This window comes from Cebus imitator, unplaced genomic scaffold, assembly GCF_001604975.1.
Source record: "Cebus imitator isolate Cc_AM_T3 unplaced genomic scaffold, Cebus_imitator-1.0 Scaffold440, whole genome shotgun sequence".
Taxonomy (NCBI): Eukaryota; Metazoa; Chordata; class Mammalia; order Primates; family Cebidae; genus Cebus; species Cebus imitator.
The window spans coordinates 1,117,918-1,139,201 of NW_016107755.1; the positions used below are offsets into that span (position 1 = coordinate 1,117,918).

Sequence of the window (21,284 nt, forward strand, 5' to 3'; positions counted from 1 at the left end):
CAGAAGAAAGGATATCAGAGATTGAAGATCAACTCAATGAAATAAAATGAGAAGGCAAGATTAGAGAAAAAAGAGTGAAAAGAAATAAACAAAGCCTTCAAGAAATATAGAATTATGTGAAAAGACCTAATCTACGTTTGATAAGTGTACCTGAATGTGACAGAGAGCATGAATCCAAGCTGGAAAGCACTCTTCAGGATATTATCCAGGAGAACTTCCCCAACCTAGCAAGGCAGGACAGTATTCAAATCCAGGAAATACAGAGAACACCACAAAGATATTCCTCAAGAAGAGCAACCCCAAGGCACATAATCGTCAGATTCACCAGGGATGAAATGAAGGAAAAAATGCTAAGGGAAGCCAGAGAGAAAGGTCAGGTTACCCACAAAGGGAAGCCCATCAGACTCACAGAGGATCTCTTAGCAGAAACCACACAAGCCAGAAGAGAGTGGGAGCTAATATTCCATATCCTTAAAGAAAAGGACTTTCAACATAGAATTTCATGTCCAGCCAAATTAAACTTCATAAGAGAAGAAGAAATAAAATCCTTTATGGACAAGCAATTGCTGAGAGATTTCGCCACCTCCAGGCCTGCCTTACAGAGCTCCTGAAAGAAGCATTAAACACTGAAAGAAGCAACCAGTACCAGCCACTCCAAAAATGTACCAAATGGTAAAGACAGTCGACACAATGAGGAAACTGCATCAACTAATGGGCAAAACAACCAGCTAGCATCAAAATGGCAGGATCAAATACACACATAACAATATTAACCTTAAAAGTAAATGGGCTAAATGCCCAATCAAAAGACACAGACTAGCAAATTCGATAAAGAGTCAAAACCCATTGGTGAGCTCTGTCCAGGAAACCCATCTCACATGCTAGGACACACATAGGCTAAAAATAAAGGGATGGAGGAAGATTTAACAACCAAATGGAGAGCAAAAAAAAAAGGCAGGAATTGCAATCCTAGTCTCTGAAAAAATAGACTTTAAACCAACAAAGATCAAAAGAGACAAAGAAGGGCATTACATAATGGTAAAAGGATCAATGCAGCAAGAAGAGCTAATGATCCTAAATATATACACACCCAATACAGGAGCACCCAGATACATAAGGCAAGTTCTTAATGACTTACAAAGAGACTTAAACTCCTACAGAATAAAAGCGGGAGACTTTAACACCCCATTTTCAATATTAGGCAGATCAACTAGACAGAAAATTAACAAAGATATCCAGGACTTGAACTCAGATCTGGACCAAGTGGACCTAATAGACATCTATAAAAATCTCCACCCCAAATTCACAGAATATGCATTCTACTCAGCACCACATCACACCTACTCTAGAACAAACCACATGATTGGAAATAAATCACTCCTTGGCAAGCGCAAAAGAATGGAAATCATAACAAACAGGCTCTCAGACCACAGTGCAATCAAATTAGAACTCAGGATTAAGAAACTCACTCAGAACTGGACAACTTCATGGAAACTAAACAACTGGCTCCTGAATGTCGACTGGATAAACAATGAAATGAAGGCAGAAATAAAGATGTTCTTTGAAATTAACGAGAACAAAGACACAAAGTACCAGAATCTCTGGGACACATTTAAAGTAGTGTCTAGCAGAAAATTTGTAGCAATAAATGCCCACATGAGAAGCAAGAAAAGATCTAAAATCGACACCGCATCATCAAAATTGAAAGAGCTAGAGGAGCAAGATCAAAAAAACTCAAAACCTAGCAGAAGACAAGAAATAACTAAGATCAGAGCAGAACTGAAGGAGATAGAGACACAAAAAAACCCTTCAAAAACTCAATAAATCCAGGAGCTGGTTTTTTGAAAAGATCAACAAAATAGATAGACTGCTGGCCAAATTAATAAAAAAGAAAATAGAGAAGAATCAAATAGTTGCAATAAAATATGATACAGGGGATATTACCACCGATTAGACAGAAATACAAACTACCTTCAGAGATTACTACAAACAACTCTATGTACATAAACCAGGAAACCTGGAAGAAATGGATAAATTCCTGGACACTTGCATCCTCCCAATCCTAAACCAGGAAGAAGTCAAAACCCTGAATAGACCAATAACAAGGGCTGAAGTTGAGGCAGCAATTAATAGCCTACCAACGAAAAAAAGCCGAGGTCCAGATGTGTTGACAGCCAAATTCTACCATACAAAGAGGAGATGGTACCAAGTCCTTCTGAAACTATTCCAAACAATCCAAAAAGAGGAATCCTTCCCAAGTCATTTTATGAGACCAACATCATCCTGATACCAAAACCTCAGAGACTCAACAAAAAAAGAAAATTTCAGGCCACTATCCATGAGGAACATAGATGCAAAAATCTTCAATAAAATACTGGCAAACTGATTGCAACAGCACATCAAAAACCTTATCCATCATGATCAAATAGGCTTCATCTGGGGGATGCAAGGCTGGTTCAACATACGCAGGTCTATAAATGTACTTCACCACATAAACAGAACCAAAGACAAAAACCACATGATTGTCTCAATAGATGCAGACAAGGCCTTTAACCAAATTTGACAGCCCTTTATGCTGAAAACTCTGAATAAACTAGGTATCAACAGAACGTATCTCAAAATAATAAAAGCTATTTATGACAAACCCACAGCCAATATCTTACCAAATGGGCAAAAACTGGAAGCATTCCTGTTGAAATCTGGCACTAGACAAGGATGCCCTCTCTCACCACTCCTATTCAATATAGTATTGGAAGTTCTAGCCACAGCAATTAGGCAAGAAAAAGAAATAAAGGTTATTCAGTTAGGAAAGGAGGAAGTCAAATTGTCTCTATTTGCAAACGACAGGATTGTATATTTAGAAGACCCCATCATCTTAGGCCAAAATCTCCTGAAACTGATAAGCAACTTCAGCAAAGTCTCAGCATACAAAATCAGTGTGCAGAAATCACAAGCTTTTCTATACACCAATAACAGACTTAAAGAGAGACAAATCATGAGCAAGCTCTTATTCACAATTGCTACAAAGAGAATATAATACCTAGGAATACAACTAACAAAGGATGTAAAGGACCTCTTCATGGAGAACTACAAATCACTGCTCAACGAAATAAGAGAGGACACAAACAGGTGGAGAAACCTTTCATGCTCATGGTTAGGAAGAATCAATATTGTGAAAATGGCCATACTTTCCAAAGTAATTTATAGATTCAACAATATCCCCATCAAGCAACCTATGACCCTCTTCACAGAACTGGAAAAAAACACCTTAAACTTCATATGTAACCAAAAGAGAGCCTGCATAGCCAAGACAATTCTAAGCAAAAAGAACAAAGCTGGAGGCATCATGCTAACTGACTTCAAACTATAATACAAGGCTACAGTAATCAAAACAGCATGGTACTGATACCAAGACAGATATAGACCAATGGAACAGAACAGAGCCCTCAGAGGCAATGCCACACATCTACAACCATCTCATCTTTGACAAATCTGACAAAAACAAACAATGGGGAAAGGATTCCTTGTTTAATAAATGGTGTTGGGAAAACTTGCTAGCCATGTGCAGAAAGCAGAAACTGGACCTCTTCCTGACATCTTAAACTAAAATTAACTCCAGATGGATTAAAGACTTAAACATAAGACCTAACACCATAAAAACCCTAGAAGAAAATCTAGGCAAAACCATCCAGGACATAGGCGTAGGCAAGGACTTCATGACTAAAACACCAAAAGCATTGGCAACAAAAGCCAAAATAGACAAATGGGATCTAATTAAACTCCAGAGCTTCTGTCCAGCAAAAGAAGCAATCATTAGGGTAAACCAGCAATCAACAGAATGGGAAAAAGTTTTTGCAATATACCCATCTGACAAATGGCTAATATCCAGAATCTACAAATAACTAAAACAGATTTACAAGAAAAAACCAAACAAACCCATTCACAAGTGGGCAAAGGATATGAACAGACACTTTTCAAAAGAAGACATTTATAAGGCCAACAAACATATGAAAAAATGCTCATCATCACTGGTCATTAGAGAAATGCAAATCAAAACCACATTGAGATACCATCTCCCGCCAATTAGAATGGCAATCATTAAAAAATCTGGAGACAACAGGTGCTGGAGAGGATGTGGAGAAATAGGAACACTTTTATACTATTGGTGGGAATGTAAATTAGTTCAACCATTGTGGAAGACAGTATGGCGATTCCTTAAGAATCCAGAAATAGAAATTCCATTTGATCCAGCAATCCCATTACTGGGTATATACCCAAAGGATTATAAATCGTTCTATTATAAAGACACATGAACATGTATGTTCATCATGGCACTGTTTACAATAGCAAAGACCTGGAACCAACACAAATGCCCATTGATGATAGACTCGACAAGGCAAATGTGGCACATATACACCATGGAGTACTATGCAGCCATTAAAAATGATGAGTTTGTGTCCTTTGTAGGGGCATGGATGAATCTGGAAACCATCATTCTCAGCACACTGACACAAGAACAGAACATGTTCTCATTCATTGGTGGGTGTTGAACAATGAGAATACATGAACACAGGGAGGGGAACATCATATACTGGGGTCTGTTGTTAGGGAATAGGGGAGGGACCGGAGGGTAGGGAGGTTGGAGAAGGATAACATGGGAAGATACGGCAGATATAGGTGATGCGGATGGAGGCAGCAAACCACACTGCCATGTAGGTACCTATGCAACAATCCTGCATGTTCTGCACATGTACCCCTGAGCCTAAAGTTCAATTAAAAAAAAAAGATATATATATATATGAAAGAAGTGAGGTAGCCCTCACTGCGTGCGATGGAGTCCTGGGGCTGCTGGTTGTTCTGGTGCTCAGTGTCCAGAGAGCAGGATGGAAGGAGGCTTTGTGCAGGACAGGAACCATGTCCCATAATTTTTTTTTCTTCATTAGCCTTCTTGTCATAAAATCAAACACAGGTAACATAAAAGAAAAAAGATCTTAAAAATGGTGACCTTTAATCAAATGTTAACCATCAGAGAGAGAGAAGTTTGTCAACTGACCTAGAAACCCATCAATTGTCCCAGCTCAATAATAAATTCTTCCCTATTAAATCAATCACATTCTGACTTTTATGGTCAGCACTTCTTTGTTCTATTTTATATTTTCATCATCCATAATTATAGTTTAATTTTACTTTTTAAAATGTTTCTTTGTTCCCATTTGTTCTAGAGTTTCTCCCTTTGAAATTAATATTGTCTGGTAGAGTTTCCTGTTGTTTGCATTTTGTGGATTGTGCCCCAAGATATGATTTAATATGCATTTCTATTACCTGTATTTTCAAGCATTTGTAGGTTGGTATAGAGGTTTGCATCAATTCAGGTTTTTCCCCATGAGTTTTGATGGTACTGTATAATGTTTTTCATCAAGAGAAGGAGTTTAATACTGGTTATTTCCTTTTTTATGATGTAAATTGCCATTATTTTTCAATGGCTAGATCTGTTAATTCATTACAAATATCAAAAGAGTTGTGGTCTCAGTCTTCTATTTCTTCTCAAGTATTATTTTAATAATTTCTAAAATAAGGGATTTATCCTCTTCTACTATTGGCCTATTCATAGAGACTTGCTTTTTGAGAGATTAAACCAAGCATCCCACAACCTGTGACCCAGCAATTGCACTCTTGGATATATATACATATAAATGCATGCATTGGTGTGCCCAAAGATATGAAAGTATTATTCATCGCAGCATAATTTGAAGAAATCTGGATGTAACACAAATGTCTATCAATAGTGGCGAGACAGGAAATGTGAGCTATTTATAAAGTGGAGCACCTGATAGCTATGGGAGTGTACAGGTTATGACCACACACAGCAAGACCTGGGACATAAGAGTTACTGTATCCAGAACTGACTCATCCCATTTATGCTATTAGAAATCAAGACAGTGTCTGCTCTAGGGTCAGAGAGAGTGATTGGTGACCAAGCAGAACCCTAGGATGCTTCCTGGAGGCTGGCAATGCTGTTCCTTGATGTGGGTGCTGTTTACCTGAGTGTTCACTTTGTGAAAACCCACGGCCCATTTGTGGTTTGTCCACCCTTCTCCATGCATGTTGTCCTTCATTCAAGTATACATTTCTGGTGTTTTGAAACAATTCTCTCTAAACTAATAAAGAATCTCTTGCTGACAGTCCTTAGAAAGGCTTCACTTAAAAAATCAGTGCAATTATTAAAAAACCAGGAAATAAATGCCTATGACTCAGATCTAAAGAGGAGAATCTACAACAAGAGCAGTCAGCTTGGGAGCTGACATCAGAACACCTTTGGAAATGGCTTTTGAGCCAGGAACTAGGAGTCAAGACTCAAACTGGCCCATGGGAGGTGGGGGCGTGACATGATGTCCCAGCAGTGCATGAATGAATGAAACATGGACAGTGGTTCATGGCTTGACTGGTCAGTCTGGAACTTGGGGAAAATGAAGTTGGAAAACTGCAGGGTGGAGGAGAGAGGAACACATAGACTTCTTGCCATGGGCACAGCATGTGAAGATAGAGCTTACATGTGAATGCCCACCAGTGGGTCTCTCAGAGAGTAGGGCTCCTTGTAACCAGGTGGACAGGATGGCTTGATGGTTGATGCCACTCAGCCACACAGGACTTGCTCATGGCGCTCCTGCACAAAGCGTCCATGGGGGCTGTGATGGACACTGCATGGGCACAGCAATTGAGTCACCATTCACCAAGGCTGACCTGGCAGCTGCCACTGCTGAGGGCACAGTCAGCTAAATCAGATGTTTGTTTGAGCACAGACATAAAACAGGCAATGTTCACTATGAATCAAAGTGTTATGACAGATAAAGATGCCACTGCAGATATAGTAGAGATTCACACAGTTTTCAAACTATGAAAAAATTATGTCAATGGACTTTTTACAAGTAAAGAAATTAAAACCATTGTGGAAATTCTATTTCCCTTCAACCATATCCAGTTTTACAAGTAGGTTCTACCAAACCTTCAAAGAACTTATATCAAGTATATACTGCCCTCATATAAAATATTTAAGATACACAGGAAAATATAGAGAAAGCCAACACATTCACTTTATTAGGCAGGAGTAACGTTGATCACAAAACTAGTTAGGGAACAAAGAAGGAAAAAGATATTACGGGAAAATTACTTTTAATTAATTAGATGTGAAAATTCTAAGAAAAATATTACTAGACAATATTAACCAATGTGTTATAAACAGACTGTCTTGGCCAACATATATATCCCAAGAATGCAAAGATATTTAAATTTTAAACCTTTTAAACATTTTACCACTTAATTAAAGAATAAAATATAGAGACGATGTTATTTTACTAGAGTAAGAAATTATTCTAGATGAAATTTAGCACTCCATCTGACCCATATTTCTTTAGTCATCCCCACTTTAAAGAAACCATGCAATCACACTGGGCCACTCACATAATCCAAAGTAATCTCTCCATCTGAAGTCCATGCTCTTAATCATATCAGCAAAGTCCCTTTGCTGTGTAAAGTAACATATCTAAATGATCTGTTTCTTAGGGCTTGGTCATATTTGCAAGGCCATTATTTTGGACTCCACAGTGTATGTGGTGGCTAAATGAGGTTTAATATTAGTCTAATTAAATTTCTAGAAGATAAGTAAATGGAAAGAGGCATTCCATAAAGAGGTTATTTTAAGATACTAAGCAAATGTATCAAAATTCTGTGAATAAAAAGACATCCACATTTATTCATAGTGCACTGGAGCTTCACATGTTAAAGAGAAGCAGTGATCTTTAAAGTAGCCACAGAAGAAACACAGACCATCTAAGAAACAACTGGGTTAAAATGTAACTGACTTTTCCCTCTCAGCCACAGCAGCCAGAAGATACACCATCATCAAATATCTGACAGAAAACCAATGTCAAACTAAAAACTTGAGGCTGGCAAATCTCTCTTTCATGAATAAAGGTAAGACAAAACATTATTGTATAAATGAAATGTTTGCACTCGCCAAAATAGCTGTCTAAAAATATCTACAAGAACAGAGAAATATATAAGAATGAAAGAGAAAGGAAACAGAAATTTTAATTTGTAGTCATTGGTACATATTACTCAGTACTGTCATTATAAAATATTAATAATGTAGCTTTCAAAGAAAAAAGTCATGTCAAATACATAACATGTTGTGTTATAATTTCTTTATTTATCCTTGCACCCTCACTCTTGACTTCTATGAAATCCAAGGAAGTTTGATTCTTTCTCTTGAGACTCAGCTCCATAGACTCAACTCCATAGAGCACAGTACCCAGAACTGATGAATGTTTATATGGATGAGTTTTGTGAAAGTACTTAGCAGCTCCGAAATTGTGGTGCATAAGCACAATTCAAAAGTGGCTGAGGAGTGACATCAGAGAACATGGTGGCATAAGAACTCCAAAGGCCAGCCCTGCACAGAGACAATGTGCTTGTAAAACATCAGGATAAAAAATTCTCTTGGAAAGCTGTTAAAGCAGATTCCTGGACTCACCATTAGATATTCTGATTGAGTTGATAAAGAATCAACTGCATTGGAACCCTGAAAAATCATCAAAGATTTATATTAACCTTAGAAAGTTTTTCAATGTTTTATCAGAGGGCACCTGATAAAAACCTTAGAAAGTCCAGAAAAATGTACTGGAACACAGAAGCAGAGCTTTGTGGCACCATATCTTACCCTTGACTCACTCCTCCCTCTCCAAGTCTGCAGTGATCTTGAAGACAGCAGCCTGGGAACCCAGAGTGGGTTCCTATGCCAGAGAAAGCCGAGTGGACCACGTTCTCAAAGTATTGTGATTGTCTGTTTTTTTCTGTTGGGTGACTCCATGAAGGCAGATAAGAAATGGCTTACATTGGGCTGGGCATGGTGACTCATGGCTGTAATCACAGCACCTTGGGAACCTCAGCTGGGTGGATTTCTTGAGCTCAGGAGTTTGATACCAGCCTGGGCAACATGGTAAAACCCCATCTGTACCAAAAATACATAAATTAGCTGGGTATGATGGCACATGCCTGTAGTCTCAGCTACTCAAGAGGTTGAGATGAGAGGATTGCTTAAGCCCAGGAGGTTGAGGCTACAGAGAGTCAGGATCATGCCACTGCACTACATCTTGGGCTTCAGAGAAAGACCTTGTCAAAAACAAACAAACACACAAGCAAACAAAGGAAAAGGAAAAGAAAGTAAATCCTTTGCATTTATTTTCCCTACTGATAACTCCCTTAGGTTAGAGAGGCAGAGGGCACCTGATAAAAACATCTAAATATCGGTGAACCAGCAGCTGCCCAGTTGGGGCAAAAATTATTACATGAGGAAAGTCATAGACATGCAGAAAAGCCTGGAGGGGAAACTGGGTGAGTGAGATGGGGAATATGGGTTTTGAAAAGCTTCCATATATCTGGAAGTATGTATACTCTCCTTCATGACCCCAGTATGCAGCATGGTGGGAGCTCTTGACCAGCAAAAGGATTCTAACCTGAGTGGGGGGTGCATGGGAAGAAAAGGAGATAGGACAGGCAGGGTCAGGAGGACTGAGGATATAGCGCTCCAACAGCAACTTTATTTCTCACAGGTAAGGATTATATACATTTCCCAGGCTTCTTGTTTATGTCATTGCAAGGGGAAGAGCAGATCTATACATTACACGCCCTACACGATAAAGAAGACAGATACACAATGAGTGGTCGTAAAAGGTAATGGACATTTCTTGTGATCATAAAACTTATCTACGTCCAGACATCGTTCCTCATGACTGCAGGCCATCTGGTTGTCTTTTAACAGGATTCTCCTTTTTCTGTTCCTGACTCAACTTTATCTCAACTTCCCTCTATTGGGCATCCCTGTGTCTGGGTTCGACCACCCGTCTTGTGAAACTCGCTTTGCAAGTATTCACACGGTTGGGTTCCCCACAGTAGCACATGCTCACAAAGCACCTGAGAATGCCCTATGTTCACACCTCTTTTTTGGCTAAAGATGTATAAGGAAATATCTGTCAAATCACAAGTTGACCACTGAGCTAACAACATAGAGGTTTCAGTGATAACACACAATACAGAATACAGTCTATACAAAAATAGTTCAGAAAATGTGAGTTCCAAAGTTATCACATGGTAGTATTCAAAACAAAAATGAGGGATCCAATTAAACTGGAGAGTAAGATCAATTCTCAGGAAAAAGGAGAAATAGAAACTATTCCTGAGAAAGGCCATTGAACATACTTACTGGAAAAACACTTTAAATCAACAGTGTTAAATATGTTCATAGAGCTAAAGAAAATCATGGGCAAAAAAACTAAAGAAAATCAGAAGAACTATGTTAACTCAAATAGAGAACATCAATAAAAAGACGGAAAGTTTAAAAAGAGACCAAGTAGAAATTTTGAAGCTGATAAGTGCAATAACTAAAATGAAGAAGTCACTAGAGGAATTTGAAGGAGATCAAAAGCAACTTTCACTATACAGAATGAAGAGTCAGCAAGTTTAAAGATAAGACAATTGAAATCATCCAGTTTGAGGTGCAGAAAGAACAAAATTATGAAGAAAAATGAACAGAACTTAAGAAATCTGTGAGACAATACCAAGCACATGCACTTTGTGAGTTCTCAAAGAAAGCAGGGAAGGAGCAAAAGAAGAATGGCTTTTTGGAGGAATAATAACTCCAAACCTCCCAAATTTGATTAAAAATATGAATCTACACGTCCAACACACTCGATATATTTTAAGCAGTGAAAATTTCTAAATGTCCACACTGAGAGACATTATAATCAATCAGTCAAATACCAAGAAAAAACAGACTGTTTTGAAAGCAATAACAGAGAAGGAACTTTTCAGGTACAATGGATCCTCAATATGATTAACATGCAAGCTTTTGTCAGAAACCATGGGACTCAGGAGGCACTGGGATGACAAATTTAAAGTTAAGAAAGTAAAAGGACTGACAGCCAAGAATTGTATGTCTGCAGCCGTTCCTTCAGAAATAATGGAGAAATGAAGACATTCACAGGTTAAAGAAAGCTGAGAGAGATTGTCTCAACCCTACTCTGTGTGTGTGTGTGTCCGTGTGTGTGTGTGTGTGTGTGTGAATTCTTCTCTTGTTTTTCCTATTTGAGTTAAAAGAAAACATCCATTGACTGATGATTGGAGAAACAAAATATAGTTTATTTCTATAATAAAATATTATTTGGCCATAAAAATAATAAAGCACTGGTACCTGATAAAACATTGCTGAATGTTAAAAACATGATAAGTGAAGGAAGCCAGTTACAGAAGGCTACGTAATTTATTAACCCATTTTTTGGTGAAATATTTAGAAGAAGCAAATCTATAGAGAAAGAAAGTGGATTTGTGGTGACAGAGTCTGGTGGCAGGTGGAAATGGAGGGTGATTGATAAATAGGTGCAGAGTTTTCCCTGAGGTGACAAAAACATTCTGGAACTGGGGAGTGATGATGATTACATAACATTGTGAACCTACTAATTGTCACTGCAATGTACACTTAAAATGGTTACAGTGTTCATGTATACTTTTGGGCTCATGTACATTTTATCACTATAAAAAAGAGGCTGAGAAATATATTCCCAAATCTTTTGTATGGTAAATTCCTGTGTTTGCTTGAGAATCTGCCTGTCTTTTCTTCTCAGTACGTCATCTCCTACCCAGAGTTCACCCTCGTTCTTCTGCAAGTAGAAAGCCTTCTGTCAGGACATTGTCCATGATCAGCCAGGCCCAACCCCAAAAGTGACTTTCTGTCTTGGATCCAAATGCTCAAATGCAACTCTAGGGCTAATTTCAGTGGGAGTAAGAGATTATCCAATGAAAATAATTCATTTGGAGAGAAAATGTTTGGCCTTAAGAAAGTGCTTTGCTTTCCTAAAAAGGATCCTGCTTGCCAGTAATTACAGAGTTGTTGTATGTGTGGGGTGGAGTTCTTAGCAGAGTAAAGATATCTCTAGGAACACCACACAGCTCATGTGTAGCTGACTGATCCACCCATCTGCCACTCCCAACTGAAGGAAGGAGCTGTATTTTTACCTTAGCCCATCCTTCAGCTGCATTCCACTGGACATGGACGATTACAAGTGTGAAGCTTCCAGCGTTTTCGGTTGCTCTTCCTGCTGTTGTGGAGCCTCCACTGGTGTGACTCACACCCAGGTGAACCTAGAGGAAGCTGAGTGTCCCCTAATTCTCAAGGCCAACATTTTTAGTGAACCCAGACTAAACCCCTAGGTTCTCAGGGACTCTGACTTTGAACTGTGGAAGGGAAGAATTCATCTCACTCTCTGAGGTGTGATGGTTATGACATATAATAAAATGTATATACACATAATTATAATTTATATATCTATACATGAGATAATCAGTATTCCATAAACTGATGATATTTTTAGTGTTGACTTCATTGCTCAGGTGAACACTGTAACAGAAGGATAAGTCATGGATTGTAGAGGAAGAATATTTTTTTACTCTCTGAAAGAGCCATCAGTAGGCATTTCTTCCATAAGGACTTCAAATGAGAAATATGTTTTAGGCTGAGGTTGGCAGGAGATCTGAAGTCTTTCTATTATTATTATTTTAAAGATTAGATCTATGTTGCCAGGCTAGAGAGCACTCACTATTCACAGGTGTGATTATAGCCTCAAAGTCCTGAGCTCAAACAATTCTCCCACCTCAGCCTCCTGAGTAGCTGGGACTCCAGGTGCCTGCCACAGCATTCAGCGACTTTTCATTGTTATTTGACTTCAAATGTTTTATTTTGAATGTTAAAATATATGTTTCTACACTAGAAATGTGAAAATATATTTGATTACAGAAGACTTTAAAATGCACAGATCAATGCCTGGTTGAATTTTAAAGAAAATAAAATGCACAGAAGAGAGAAAAACCACTCAGACCTCCCCTCAAAAGAACCACTGCTATATTATTATTAATTGCATTTTAGGTTTTGGGGTACATGTGTACCTATGCAAGATTGTTGCATAGGTACACACATGGCTATTATATTATTAAACCTTCTTGGAATGTAGTGTGAATGGTGGTTCCTGTCTTTTGCAGTGGTGCTGATTTCCATTCTGTTGTTTTCTATGTATATATACATTTTATATAACTTTCATTGCACAAAGTTGCATTCATAAGTTGTGGGTTATCTTTTATTTGATAGAGTCTCTCTCCTGTCTGCAGTTGCTTGAGTGAAGTGGCATGATCTTGGCTCACTGAAACCTCTGGATCCTGGGTTCAAGTGTTTCTCCTGCCTCACCATTTTGAGTAGTTCGGACTACAGACATGCGCTACCAAGCCTGGCTAATTTTGTATTTTTAGTAGAGATGGGTTTCACTTGTTGGCCAGGCTGATCTTGAATACCTGACCTCAAGTAATCCACCCACATTGGCTTCTGAGAGTGGTTGTGGGTTACTTTGAATGTTGCTTTTTGAAAGTAGTATTATGCAAGTAGTTTTCCATGTCATAAAGTCTGCATAGAGTTTACAGACTTTTACAAGCTGCATCCCATCTCCAACAAGGAGATGTGGCCAGGACTCTTGTTCTTTTAGATCCATCTGCTCCATTTTGTCTTTTAATAAGTAATATTTTGACAAACATGTTTGTATGTAAAGATTCTTCTATGGTTGTGATTTTAAAAATTCATAGATGACTCCGGTAGGGAATGGTGGCTCATGCCTGTACTCCCAGCACTTTGGGAGACTGAGGCAGGCAGATTGCTTGAGCCCATGAGTTTTAGGCCAGCCTAGGCAACATGGAGAAACCCTATCTCTACAAAAAATACGAAAGAATTAGCCGGGCTTGGTGGTGCATGCCTGTAGTCCCACCTACTCAAGTGGCTGAAGTGGAAGGGTTGCTTAAGCCTGGAAGATTCAGGCTGCAGTGAGTCTTGAACACCTCTGCACTCCAGCCAGCGAGCCCCTGTCTCAGAAAAATGAATTATACACAATTCAAATGGTAAGTATTAAGCCAGTGTCTGTGAGGGTGTTTCTGGAAATGATTGGCATGTGAGTGAGTGGACTTAGTGGAGAAGATCCTCCCTCACTGTGGCCGCCGCAATCCAGTCACCTCGGGGCCCAGATAGAACAGAAAGGCAGATAGAAGGCAAATTTCTCCCTGCCACTGTCTTTGTCTCTGTCTCTGTCGCTCTCTCTCTTACTCTCTCTCTGGAGCTGAGACTGAGACACCTTTCTTCTCCTGCCTTGGACATCAAAACTACAGGTTCGATGGTCTTTAGACTCTGAGTCTTGCACCAGTGTGCCCCTTTATCCTCCTGCCCCCTTTTCTGGGTCCTTGGGCCTTTGATCTTGGGCTGAGCCCTGCTGCTGGCTTTTCTAGTTCTCCAGCTTGCAGACAGTCTGTTGTGGGACTTCTCAGCCTCTATATGAGCCAATTACCCAATGAATCCCCTATCTATCTATCTATCTATCTATCTATCTATCTATCTATCATTTATCTATCAGTCTATCATCTATCTGTGCTCTTAGTTCCTTCTTTCTTGGTAGTCCTAATAAAGAACAGACAATAAAAAAATAAAATCTGTCATAGTATTAGTGATAATTGCCATTGAGGAAAATATGCCTAGACTGGAAGATTGGTAGTAGAGGTGGAAATGGCAGGGGATAGATTTCAGAAAAGGTCATTGGACAAGACCTTTCCTAAAACTTGACCATGGGACATTTGAAAAGAGACATTGATGGTGTGAGGAGTGAGCCATGTGGATCCCTAGGGAGCAGGTGCATGTGGGAGTCTCAGCAGGGGCAGGTGGCTGAGACAGAACAGAGCAGACAAGAGGTTGGTGTGAGTGGAATTGAGTGAGCTGGGCTGAGAGTGGTGAGATGAGGCCAAAGTGGCCAGAGGGTGCCCTGTGATAAGGAGCTCATAGGAAATGGTGGGAAACTGGGGTTTCATTGTGCTTAAGAAGGGAAGGGGCTGGAGTGCTCATAGGATATGCTCTAATTCCCATTTGAAAGGCACACTAGTCTGTTGTATTGGTTTTGGACAGTGGGCATGAGAGGCACTAGGCAGCCCAGCTGAAAGGCCCTTCCAGTTTACTATCCTAGAGAGGATGGTTTTGGTGTGGAAGCGGCAGAGGAGTAAGAAGTGATTGGATTTAGTGTTGATATATATTTTTTAAATTGTGGTAAAGCATACATACCATACAATTTACCTTCTAACAATTTTTTTCAGCGTACAGTTCATTGGCATTAAGTACATTTACAATTGGTGGTGGTTACAAAAACACCAATATGCATTTCCAGAGCATTTTCATCATCCCAACAAAAACTGTACCCATTAAATGACAGCTGCCCACTGTTCCTACCCTCAGCCCCTGGTAACCTGTACTCTACTTTCTGTTGCTATGAATTTGCTTATTCTAGCTGCCTCATACAAGTGAAAAATCACATTTGTCTTTTTCTGACTTATTTCACTTAGAGTGTTTTGAAGGTTCCATCCAATCTGAATATTATTTTCTTTTAAGGCTGAATAATATTCCATGTGCATGTGCACCATGGGTTGTTTATTCATCCTCTGATGGACATTTGGGTTGGATCCACCGTTTAGCTATTGGGAATAGCGTTGCTATGAGCATGAGTGCACAATTATCTGTGTACATCCCTGCTTTAAAGTTTTGAGGGTATATGTCAAAAAGTGGAATTGTGGATCATGTGGAAATTCTATTTTTACTTTCTTGAGGCAGCATCACACTGTTTCTGTGGTGGCTGCACCATTGCTCACTCTCACCAGCAGTGCACAGTGTTCTGTTTTCTCCGCATCCTCTCCAGTACTTGGACTAGTGAAGCTGAGCATTTTGTTATGCCCCTCTTGAAATTCCTTATTTTTATGTTCTTATTGTGTATCTTCTCCGGAGAATTGTCTATTCATGCATTTTACCCATTTTTGAATGTGATTGCTTTGCTATTGTTAAGTTGTAGTTCTTTATGTAGTCTGGATATTAATTCTTTATCAGATTGGCAAATATTTCCTCCTATTCTGTGCATTTTCTTTTCACTCTGTTAATAGTGTCGTTTGATGTAAAAAAGTTTTTACATTTTGATAGAGTCTAATTTGCCATTTTTCTTTTATCATTATGCTTTTGTTACCTGCCAAGAAACCACTACCAATTCTAATGTCCCTAAGATTTTCCTCAGCATTTTCTTTTAAGAGTTTTACAGGTTTAACTGTTAAGGTTAGTTCTTTAAGCCATTCTGACGTAATTTTTGTATAGGGTGTAATAGAAGGGCAAGAATTTTCCTAGTATCATTCTTTTGCATGTGGCTATCTAGGTTTCCAGCACCATTTGTTAAAACACCATGTGTTGGAGTGGGGCTGATCCATTTGTAAGATGCACTGAGCACTAATACATGGGAGCACCATGCATTTATTTACATGTCTTTAGAGTTGTTTTGAGAAGGTTTTCACTGACAACGCAGCAGAAATAAATGCATATGACTTCCTATAAAATAAAGTTCAAGTAAAATTGTCAATATTAAAATGCTAAGACTGGAGCAAGACTAGAACATCACTAGAAAAGCCACACATAGGCTGAAATGAAGGGTTTATGTTTACCTTGCTACACATTCTGTTGGCCCACCATCTCTATGCTTATTGCATAAGAGAGCCACAGGATGGGGTGAGAGCTCACATAACCAGTCCCAGGTTTTCTGCTTCAGAGACAATTTCAAATTCTCTGCTTAGACAGAGTAAGAAAATTAACTGAAAAATGTTGAATGTGAAGTTGGCATCTACAAAGTCAGACAGTGAGTACTAAGTGTCAACATCAGGAATCCAAGGAGATTGTATCATTTTACACAGAAATGCCATGCTCTGCATTGGTGAAGGGAGCAGGTCCCTTCAGGGGAACTTCATGATGAAGAAAATCCCTATATGACGTAGAGGTTTTCTGCTGCAGTTCTAAATTGCACTGTTCTTTCTAACTGAAGGTCTCACAAAGTTGTATAGCTTCAATGGTTTCACCTGGGCCCAAGTTTGGTTTTTTGATGTTGTCTGGAACCTAGTCTTGTCCTTTAGTCCTGGGACATTTTCACTCCTCACATGCTGGGTGGTGGGCATCTGGCAGGTGCTGATGTTGATGGAGTCGAGGAAGGACACTGGCCGGGACTGGGAAAAGCGGGGTTGGAGAGATAATTAGGGCAGACATTTTTTCTGAGCGTAAGTAATGGCTTGAAATGTGGAGGGCCTGACGGTGTATCTCCCTGCCCAAAGCTGTTTTTGCCTTTTCCCACAAGGCTCATTTAGCCACAGGCCTAGTGTCAACACCAGGGGGCGCCCACAGACCATGAAGGCACCGCGCAGCCCGGATTGTCTGTGGTACTGGGTCCTTGACTTGACCAGGAAGACAAGACTTTGCAGCCAGGCCGCCTGGATTCAACTTGCAGCTCTGGTCCTACTGACACTTTTCCTCCTGGTGCCTCAGTTTTTAAATCTGTGAAATGGTGAGGACATTACAGCACTTACGTCTGGCGCGGGTTTCTCAACAGCAGCACTGTTAACCATTTGGGACAGAGAGTCATTTGTGGAGTGGGCTGTCCCGTGGATTTTGGGAGGTTTGCCAGCAGCACCCCACTCACTCCCTCCCACCAATCCCCATATGACAACTGAAAATGTCCCAGGATTTTGAGGTCTCCCTTGTGTCTAGCAGCTGCCGTTCCTCAGGCATTTTCCCGCCTGACACTTGAGCTCATCTCTGCTTTGGTCCACATAAGGCCACTTTAAAAAAAGCTGTTTCTTTAAAGATTCTATCCATCTTTTAAACAAATGCATTTTCTTCCTTTATGTCTGCATTCAGTTAACCCTTCCACACTCTTTGTTTAGTATATCTTGAAATGTATCAATTCCAGTTCTAGTAACTAGCATATCTGACTTGCATGATGCCTGCTATGACCCCTAGTAGAGCTCTGATTCCTTTAGTCCAGGGAATGTGTTCTCGATTCTGCTCTGGATGATGGAAATCAATTTATTATACGTTGTTCGTTTGAAATGTTGCTCCTCATCTGTAAAATGTACATGTGGATATGGGTTGAATTACTAAGTGGTTTTATTTCTTCATTCCCCTGGTAATTGTTGTGCACCTACTGCAAGTCAAATACATGGTATGATATTACTTCCTTGATCACACCAGATCAAATGAGAAAATGAGACGTTCTAGCCAGGTGTGCTGGCACATGTCTGTAGTCCTAGCTATTTGTAAGGCTGAGGCAGGAGAATTGCTTCAGCCCAGAAGTTTGAGGTTACATTGAGGTATTTCAGCCTGGGCAATAGACAATGTTTCTTAAAAAAAAGTAAAAAGACATGGTAAGCTGTCTACATGTACTCTATGTCTCCGGAGATTCACATCATGTAATTTTTCTAAATGGCATCTCCGTGTGGTTTTCATTAATGTTTGTCTGGTATTTATTTTCTACCTTTTTCCTTTCAACTTTTTTGTATCTTCTACTGAATTTATGGCTTTTGTAAACAGCCTACAGTTATTTATATATTGACTTATTTTTCCCCTCTGCACTATTTGTCTCGTCATTGGAGTGTGTCAGTTCTTTATGTTTAATGTCATTGTTGACCTTATTGGGCTTAAGTCTGTACATTGTCATTTGCTGCCTTCTAATATTATCTCTTTTTTGTTCAACAATTTTTCTTCTATTGCCGTCTTTAGATGAATAAAAAATTTGCATTATTGTAGTCTTCTGAATAAGTGTTCTAGTTACAAATTCTTTTATTATTAATTTAATTATCTGAGAAAGCACAATAATCCATGGCTTATTATAACCAACAGCAGACCGTAACTTCCCTGACTTCCACCTACCTGTGCAGACAGCCCAGGGAGAAGCAGCACTCTGGCTCTGAGACACAGGGGGTGGAAGCAGGAGAGTACCTGGGTGGTGAAGCTGTAGCTGCAGAGGCATCCGGGCCCCTCACCTGCACTCCTCGTAGATGTCTCCTCCACTGAATGCCCGCCATGCCCTCTCCTCCGTATGCTCCTGCCAGAGTCTCCCCGTCTCCACGGACAGCAGCTCCACCCTTCTACTCACTCAGTCCAACACTGTGGGTGTCCTTGATTCTTCTTTCTCACACCACAGATGCAATCCATTAGCAAGTGCTGTGAAGTCCATCTTCAAATTCATCCGGAATCGTATCACTTCCCACCATTTCCCCCGCTCACACCCCAGTCAAGGTAACCAGCGTCTCCATCCTGGAATACTGCTCTCCTTCCCCAGCATTTCCCTACTGCCTCACTTGTCCCCCACCTCTCAATTCTGTTCTCAGCACAGCAGCCAGCAGCTTTCAAAAGATAAGTCCTACCACATCCCACTTTTCAAAACTGTCCTCTAACTCCCCATGTCATTCACAGCAAAGGTCAAAACCATTCCCACACCCTCCAGGCCTCCCTGCTCTGGCCACACCTCTGACCTCATTTTGGTTTCTCTGTCCAGCCCTGCTGGCCTCTTCCTCCTTCCAGGAACGCAGACACTTTCCTGCCCTAGTGCATCTGCACTGAAGCTTCCTGCCTGGAAAGAGCTTTCCCAGTCATCTTTGTGGACAGCTCCTCACATCCCTCAAATCTTTACTCGAAGGTCACATTTGCAATGAGGCCCATGCTGACCACCCAGCACAGCAGCCACCCCCCTGTCCCCACAGCCCACACTCTGGATCCCCTGCCCCACAGCACTTGCCACCTTCTAACTCAAGCATTTTCTGCTCTTACTCTGCTTATACTGTATCTATCATCTGCCTACAGAGGTGTCCAGTCTTTTCGCTTCCCTGAACCACATGGGAAGAATAATTGTCTTGAGCTACACATAAAATACACTAATGACAGCTGGTCAGCAGAAAATAATCATAAAAAAGAAAAAAAGTATGTGCATAATTTTTATGATATCTGCCACCACAGATAAGCAAAAACGTCTTCACATTCAAAGCTGTCCTGGGCCACATGCAGCCTGTGAGCCACAGGTTGGATAAGCTTACATCTAGAACATATACACCACAAGGCCGAAAATCCTTGTTTTTACTAAAATGCTTTCTAAATGCAAAAGCAGTCATATACCTAGCAGACAACAAATGTCAGTTGAATGAATGATCACTGTAGGGCACCTCCCTATTCTAAAGGCAATATCTTTATTAATGTAGCCTCAGGCCAAATGCTGTTTTGTGGCAGCTACAGAGCAACATCATCTCACACTGACATCAGTGCTGCCAGAGCTTTTCTCACCAGGGCTGCGTGTGTGCCCTCCCTCCCTCCCTACCTCCTCCCACACCAACCCTCCTGCACACTGCAGCACACAACCATATTTTTCTCTTCGGGAAAGATAACCCCAGGCTTATGGGTCCAATTTCCCAACCACATATGAATCTAAGTTAGACTCTGCTTTATAAATCCGTGAGTTTGGATTGGAGGCAGCACTAGGATTACTACGACTCAGGCAGAAGGAGTTCCATCAGAAAGTTACCTATGGTGAAAATCCATGGGACCCCTCTTCACTGCAAGTTTCTGAATCTGCTTTCTTTAAGAAGATTGGGGAAATTTGGAAAATACAGTCGGGGAAATTTGGAAAATACAGTCTGGGAAAGAGACATGGAAGGAGGGCAAGAGGTACAGGGGTCTGAAAATTTGTCTCTTGATACCTCAAGGGTGTCTATGTGTAGGAACCACACTAGGTGACTTCCAAGTCCCTGTGATCACAGGTCGTGGTAAGACAAGCTTCTACTGAAGGAACAAGGACAATGGAGCAGCAAAGATAACCTAGTCAAGCAGTGACCACATAAAGCCACAGTGGTCTGTGCACCCACTGGGCACAGCCCTATCTACTGCCTCCCCTGCAACAAATCAGCACAAGAAGCATGTGGACTGTGGAAGGTTCTTGGGTCTTCCATTTAGTCTCTCAAATTTCAGGAATCTTTTCCTTTAATTAACCCATCAATGTCTTGTGGAAATAATTTCAAGAAGTAAATTACATTCACATCTAATTTTAATAGGAAAGTAAGAAGTTACAGCTCAGTACACCGTAAAGTTGAGACAGAGGTGGAGACATCCCAGCCCCAGGTCTCTGGAAGAGGAAAGGTGAGGGGGAAGGAATGCAGGTCAGTGTGGGGAAGGGGGTCATGGTGGACACGGGGCTGGGCTGGTCTCCCCACCGCCTCACATTATGTCTATAGGGACACAGACACATTCAGATGCCTTTGCAGTAAGAGAAGTCAGGGTTCTTGAAGTCACAAAGAAAAGGTGTGAACAAAACTTG

General features: G+C 40.3%; 1 pseudogene across 1 annotated transcript in view; it reads right to left on the bottom strand.

The window, feature by feature from the left end:
• Positions 1–21,284, bottom strand: part of LOC108290647 — a 43,431-nt pseudogene that overhangs the window by 19,067 nt on the left and 3,080 nt on the right. The window lies entirely within an intron of this gene.